At 33.5% G+C, this 8,118-nt stretch overlaps 1 non-coding gene across 1 annotated transcript; it reads left to right on the top strand.

The window, feature by feature from the left end:
* Positions 1-1,297: 1,297 nt before the first annotated feature.
* On the top strand, positions 1,298-1,404 carry LOC121205868 (small nucleolar RNA R71). The gene has a single exon (XR_005900941.1). It is a non-coding gene; the product is annotated as a small nucleolar RNA R71 (small nucleolar RNA).
* Positions 1,405-8,118: the final 6,714 nt, after the last annotated feature.

Here is an 8,118-nt window from a genome sequence, read left to right as displayed (position 1 = left end):
TTCAATAATACCCCTAGGAAATCTTATAGTTTTGTCTGCTAATTGAATGCTCATCCTAGTCTGTTTGGGTTTCCTGTGATCTAATTGTTTGAACATTTTGTAGGGCATGATGTTAATACTAGCCCCTAAATCAGCTAATGCATTATTAACATCTAAACTACCAATTAAGCAAGGAATCGTAAAACCCCTTGGATCTTTTACTTTGTTGGGTGGTTTATTTTGGAGAATAGCTAAGAAAACTGCGTTTAGCTCCATATACGATGCCTCGTCCAACTTCCGTTTATTTGCTAAAAGCTCCATTAAAAATTTCATTGCATTTGGCATCTGCGATAGAGCTTCAATAAACGGTAAGTTAATATGTAATTTTTTCAAGAGTTTAAGGAATTTACCAAATTATTCATCTGAGCGGTCTTTCCTTGTCGCGTTGGGGTATGGCACACGAGGTTTATATTCGACATTCACTATTTTTTTTTATTATGACCTACCTCACCTTGACCTCTACTTACCACAGTTTCTTGTCTCAGTTCTGGCTCAGGCTCAACGACTCCTTCTTCATCTTGAATATTAATTGCATTGAGTTGTTCCCTTGGGTTAGGTTCAGTATTACTTGGCAAGCTACCTTGTGGTCGTTCGGAGATTAGTTTGGACAGCTGACCTATCTGATTTTTGAGCCCTTGGATCGATGCTTGTTGATTTTTAAGTGCTGTCTTGGTATTCTAAAAATGAGTTTCTGACACCGACATAAACTTTGAGAGCATCTCTTCAAGGTTCGACTTCTTTTCCTGTTGGTAGGGTGGTTTTTGGTAGCCTGGAAGTGGTCTCTGATTTCCTTGATCTCCCCATAAGAAATTTGGGTGGTTCCTCCAACCTACATTGTAAGTGTTATTATATGGATTATTTTGAGATCGATAATTATTACCCATGTAATTTAACGCTCATTATCCATGTTGTGGCCATAAGGTTGGTATTCTGAATTGTTTGATCCACCTCCACTTGCTTCGCACTGCATTACTGGGTGAACCTGTGAAGAACTAAGAAAACCATCAATCTTTTTATTTAGAAGTTCTACCTAGTTTGACAGCATAGTAACCGAATCGACGTTATAAATGCCTACTGTTTTAGTTGGCTTAATCCTCATGACTTGCCATTGATAGTTATTCAGTGACTTCTCCTCTATAAACTCATAAGCATCTTCAGGTGTTTTATTATTGATGGTTCCGCTAGCAGCTGCGTCAACCATTTGTCGAGTCGAAGGATTCAGGCATTATGGAATGTTTGAACCTAAAGCCAAAGCGATAACCTATGGTGAGGGCACCTTCTTAGTAAGTCCTTGTATCTTTCCCATGCATCGTAAAGAGTTTCTAAGTCTATCTGTACAAACGAAGAGATATCATTACGTAATATAGCCGTTTTAGCCGACGGAGAATATTTTAGTAAAAAATTTTTGATCATTTGTTCCCAAGTAGTAATTGACCCTCATGGTAACAAGTTCAACCACTATTTAACTTTGTTCCTCGGCAAAAAAGGGAATAACCGAAGATGAATGGCATCATCAGAAACACCATTAATTTTAAATGTATGGCATAGTTCCAAAAAGTTTGCTAAATTAGCGTTGGGATCCTCATCCTGCAAACCATCAAACTGAACAAATTGTTGTATCATTTGAATAGTGTTAGGTTTTAGTTCAAAAGAATTTGCTGCTACAGCAGGTCTAACTATGCTCGATTCAGTTCCTGTTAAAGAACGTTTAGTATAATCATACATAGTGCGTGGAGCAGGATTTTGATTAACCGTAATTACATGAGGTAGCTAATTGTCTTAGTTTTCAGCCATCTCTTCGGTTGGGGGGTTGAGTATCGTTCTCTTGATCTTTCTCTGTGTATCTTAAGCTTCGCCTTATTTCTCTTTGGTTTCTGCGAACTGTGCGATCGATTTCTTCGTCAAAGAGTAGTGGTCCTGACGGGTTTCTTCTAGTCATAAACTATAAAAACCTGCCAAATGAAAGAAAAAGTATATTAATAAATAATAATAATAAATTAAATTAATAAATATAATAAATTAAATTAAATTAAATTGCAAGAAAAATAAATGGCTAAAGTAATAAAAACTGAGCGTTCCTAATATCTTAGTTCCCCGGCAACGGCGCTAAAAACTTGATCGCGTGATTTTGTGTGATAAGTTTTATATATTTATAATTAATCGTTCTTGAAACTAACTATTATCGCGATGTAGGCAAGTGTACCTATCGAACAGTAGTATAGTTTTAGCAAGACCGAATTGTCGAACCCAAAGGAACTAAAAGTACTAGTAATGACTGTCTTTTTATTATCTAGCCTAAAAATAAGGTGGTTTTGTTTTAACTAACTAATTAACTAATCTAAGAATTCACAGAGAATGGAATTAGGGATTACTTTTTGAAAATGATTGAATTAAGACAATACCTAAGGAAAAATCCACCTAGACTGTACTTGTTATTCTGGCTCCGAATCGGACGATTTATTCATTTAACTTGTTCCGTAAAGATCCCTAAGTTATGTTATTATCCCTATTCAAGACTAATAACGTCTAATCCCTAGATTGAATAATTGAGACTTTTCTCTAATTAACACTCTAGGGTTGCATTAACTCGATTTATGGATCCCCCTATTAGGTTTCACCCTAATTCGGCAAAATCTTGTCACCCTATCTCTAGGCGTGCAAACAAATCCGCTTAATTATAACAAATGTACTCTTGACAGGGTCTATTCCTCCTCTGAATAAGAGCTTATCTTGAATCAGTATTCTGGGATATCAAAACAAGAGTTAAGAACACATAATTAAGAACAAGTTAAATATTTATCATACAATTCAGAAAATAATAACAAGATTCGTCTTAGGTTTCATTCCCCTTAGGTATTTAGGGGATTTAGTTCATAACTAAAAATGAAAACATCTCAGAAGAATAATGAATACAAAACATAAAGAAAACCCAAAACTCCTGAAGGGAAATTGAGGGGAGATCTTCAGTCTTGATGATGAATCCGGTTTCTGAGATGGATCAATCGGCTTTCTTCGAGTAATTCCTTCCTCCCTCTCTGTGTCCCATTACTTTCCTCCTCTAGTGTGTATTTATAGGTTTTAGAATGCCTAGAAGCCCTCAAAATTGGCATTTTCTGAATTGGACTCAACTTGGGCTCGGCAGGGACACGCCCGTGTAGTCTGTCCGTGTGAGGAGGTGCATGCCGTGTTGAATTTGTACTTTGGCCCATTTTTCTCTGTTTTTGGCCCGTTTCTCATTCCTTTCGCTCTCCTATGCTCTCTTAAGTATAAAACATGAAATTAAAGCATTAGGAGCATCGAATTCACCAATTCTAATGGGAAATCATCCATAAAATGCGTCAAACATGGGGTAAAAATATGTATAAATTACGGTTTATCACGCGTCAATATTGATTCGTTATTCTAGAACTTGCTTCGATTATGCATGTCAAGACCACACCATTGATTTGATATGTCGAGATGATAAAGGCACTTAGGTTTAACCCACTCACTCCATAAAAGTCTACCTTCATAATTAACCTTTAGTGAACCCCCTTGAGCCTAACAAGCCATTCATTGATTTACCTTCAATATTAACCCATAACCCATTATTGTTGAAATCCCCTCAATTAATTTGATCCTTATTTTTGTCGAGATTTGATTTGAAAAAATTGCTTAGCTATGTTTTATTTTTAATAGTTAGCAAAGTTCTATGTTCTTAAAAAAAATGAAGTGCTGCAATTGAGATTGTCGTCTAGCATATGACGAAATTATGTAATGTTTGGATTAAAACGATGTTATCCATGAAGAAAAGCTCAATCCTAGGATCATCTAATTAGGGATGTAATTTGTCAGTTTTAGTATTTTTCTAGTTAGGTAGTTTTTCAATTCAATCTCGATTCTAACTTTCTCTTTCAGCTTGTGACCACACCCTCTAACCAAAGCCACGTTACAACCATCGAAAGACCTTTTGATTGATGTATCATCTCAATATATAGTGGTGGAGATTTGATTTTTACGCAAACCTATAGTAATAACTTTTCATATTGACTGATGAGTGCTAAATTTGTTGTCCTTAAACAGCTCGAGTGATTTGAGTGAATCTTTAGTGAGGATGTTAAATTCTGTGATATTTTGAATCAAAGGTGATTACTTAGATGAGGGGAGACACCTATGTTTTCGTGATAAAATGCTCAACTTGGAATGTTTGAAACTTTGATGTTCTTCTAGTTGAATTCTCAATGTATGATTACTTATGGATTATTTTAAGATATTATTGATAGGAATTATAAGTTGAGAAAAATAAATTCTTAATTGTGAATTGAGGACTTTGCTTGAGGACAAGCAAACGCTTAAGTGTGGGGATATTTGATAAGTCGTAATTTATACATATTTTATCCTATGCTTAAGCACATTTTTGGATGAATTATCATTAGATTTGTGGAATTTGATGCTCCTAATCCTTTAATTTCATGTTTTATACTTAGGTGAGCATAGGAGAGTAAAAAGAGCGAGAAACGGGCCAAAAAGTAGAAAATGGGTCAACGTGGGAAATCAACACGGCCTGGACTTCCTCACACGGGTAGACCACATGCCCGTGTCTATTTAGTAGACTCTAACATGGCCTAAGCCACCCTACACGGGCGTGTCCCTGTCGAGCCTAAGTCTAGTTTTACTCAAAAAAGGCCACTTTGGAGGGTTCTTAGGCATTCTAAAGCATATATAAACACCCTAGAGGAAGATTACAAAGGGAGACGGAGTAGGAGGTAAGGAATTACTCGAAGAAAGCCGATTGATCCATCTCAGAAGCCGGATTCTTCTTCAAGACTAAATATCTCCCTTCAATTTCCTTTAGGGTTTTTCTGGGATTCTTTATGTTTTGTTATTATTATTCTTCTGATATGTTTTCTTTTACAAATATGAACTAAATACCCTAAATACCTAAGGGGGATGAAACCTAAGACGGATCTTGTTATTATTTTCTGAATTATATGATAAATACTTGATTTGTTCTTAATTATGTGTTCTTAATTCTTACTTTACTATTCCAGGATATTGAGTCAAGTATTGATGTGCTTATTCAGATGAGCAAAAGTCCCTGTCTAAGAGTAGATCTAGCATAATTAAGCGGATTTTATTGCACCCCTAGACATAGGGCGACATAAATCTGCCGGATTAGGGTCAAACCTAATAAGGGAATCCATAAATCGAGTTAATGCAACACTAGGGGTTTTAATTAGAAAGAGATTTCAATTAATCAACCTAGGGTTAGACGTTGTTAGTCTCGAGAGAGATAATAATATAAATTAGGGATTTTTACGGATCGAGTCAAGTGAATAAATCGTCTAGTTCAGATTCAAATAACAAGTGCAGTCTAGGTGGATTTTCCCTTGGGTATTGTCCAAATCAATCAGTTTTCCTAAAAGTATTTCCCCAATTTACTTCCTGTGCATTCTTAGCTTAGTTAATTAGTTTAGATAAAACAAATCCTCTTATTTTTAGGCTAGATAATAAAAAGAAGGTTAATACTAGTACTTTTAGTTCCTATGGGTTCGACATTCCTATCTTGCTATAAGCTATACTACTGTTCGATAGGTGCGCTTGCCTTTATCGTGATAATAGTTAGTTTTCATGTACGATCAATCATAAATATAAGACTTATCACGCACATCAAAAAGATATTATAATTAACAATAAAATGAAAAAAATAATTACCTATGATTTCTTGGACACCAAAACTATCTCTAGGATCAAAGACATTATTTCGATCATTCAAATTAGCTTCGATCATGGACGTCTCCTTTAAAAACAATGTATCAACACCAAACAAAGAAATGTTAGGCATGTCAGTGTTCAAGTAAAATATAAGTTGTTTCCTATTTTCTTTCCTCTCATTTTTCTTTCCAATCAAGCACACTCAAAATTTATTTTCTTTTCACTTTTCTACTCCCTCCTCCCATCCCTTCACTTTTTCTCTCAACCAAGCCCGCCCTTAATCTTATTGTTGTTCATGATATTACCTACTTGCTTCAAATTTGAATGTATAACGATTAAATTCCTCACTTTAAAATTTAAGGACTAATTTGCTCGAAGCTTACAGTACAAGGACCTTCTAGATAGTTTAACCTTTTATTTTCTAGAGATCCACAAAAATAAAATGCTATGAATCACAAAGCTTGGTGCACCTTGAAAAATCAAATTCAAACTCTTTAAAAACAATTTTTTGTTGGACTTACTTTTTATCTCATATATATATAACTAATTATTTCCTTTAGACTAGTGTCAATAATTATTATCTCACTTTTTATACATATATATATAACTAAGTTTTCATGTTATTTGTTTTAGTCTCTTAATTGTCCAATTTGAAAATTCTTTTCTCGAAGATGACAAGTATTACATTATTAGTTGTTGCTTTCATTGCAAACAAAGCGAAGGTCTAAAACACATGAAAACACCTCTTTCCTATCACTCTTTTTTTTTGCAAGTTTTTCCTTTGATATACAAAAGGAAAAAAAAAGTTTTTATTACAATTCAAGACATAAAAATATGATTGCTTTCTAATAATTGGAACCTTAAAAAATTAGTTTTTTTTAATCCCATTTCAATGTCATTGTTTGATTACTTTGGAAAATTTATTTTATGGATCCTTCTCACCATATCAACCATAGTCTCTTTCAATTATTTAATGACATTTCAATAAATTTTTTATGTCATATACATAATTTCAGTAGTTTTTTACCCTAAATCCCGAATCCTGAACTTTAAACCCCAAATCCAAAACTTTAAATCTAGAATCTCAAATCCTAAACTAACCTGAAACCCTAAACATCAAAATCAAACTCAAATTTTGAATCTCAAACCCTAATCTTTAAGGTTTGGGGTTCGAGATTTAAGGTTTGAGTTTGAGGTTGGAGGTTTGGGGTTTGAGTTGGGGGATTAGGTTTGGGATTTAGGGCAAAAAATTATCGAAATTACATATCATTGACATTGAAAAATTGTTGAAATGTTATTAAATAATTAGAAAGGGACCATGAATGATTTGGTGAGAATGGTTCATAAAAAAATTCTTAATTACTTTGTGATATTTATATTGACCGATTAGCCATTGAGACTGACATGTCTTTGTATTATAGGTTGAGGAGAAGTAAAAAAAAAAGAGTAAATATTTTAAATGGTAGTAACTTTAAACATTAAAAAGTTAACTTTTGGTGTTTTAAAATTACTAAAAAGCCCGAAATTCAACATTTTTTGAAACAACACACCTATGTACCTTGACCCCTATAAAATGGAAAATTGTTGTTTTAGACCCAAAATTCATAAAATATTAAGCTAATATATATTAAAATTATAGTTTGACTCCAAAAATGTTAGAATTTTGATTTAGTCCTTTTGAAACATATAGGTTAATACAATAGTGAAATTACAATTTTACTCTTTTAAAAATCTATAACTTAATTTTTGCCTATCCTAAAAAAATTCCTCGTTTTGCCCTTGATCGACCTTACGCTGAGAGTGCTTTTTCGTATTAAGAGATAGAGATGAGTTCTTGGTAAGGTAGCATTTTTTAAAGTTTAAGATTACATATTAGCTTTAAAATTATATATATTATAATATTAACAATTAAATTACTCACTTTTATAGTTAGGGACTAGTTTGCTTGAAGATTACAATACGAGGACCTGTTGGGCAATTTAACCTTTTATTTTCTAGGGATCCAACCAAAACAAAATGATGCCATGAAGCACAAAGCTTTTCGCAAGTGAATTGCTTGGTTGAAACTTGAAATTAGGATCCAACGCCCCCACAATTTTAATTAATTTCATGTTAATATATATATAGGTTGGATTGGCTCATTAGGGTGTCTCAAATTTCACCATTGTCAATGCAAAAGGAAAGTTCCAAAAAGGAAAATTTTGAATTTTCTAGGAAAATGTATAAATAAATTCATGCAAGCGTTAGTCAGACAGCTAAATTCTACATAATAATAAAGGGAAAAGGTCAAATTTTGAATTTGGTCCCTTTATTATACTCAAACTTAGGATTTAGTTCTTATACTTTAGCTTGGCATAATTTGGTATCTCTTTTATAATGTTATTA

Source organism: Gossypium hirsutum, chromosome A08 (assembly GCF_007990345.1).
Source record: "Gossypium hirsutum isolate 1008001.06 chromosome A08, Gossypium_hirsutum_v2.1, whole genome shotgun sequence".
NCBI lineage: Eukaryota > Viridiplantae > Streptophyta > Magnoliopsida > Malvales > Malvaceae > Gossypium > Gossypium hirsutum.
This window is presented reverse-complemented; position numbering and strand designations above follow the sequence as displayed.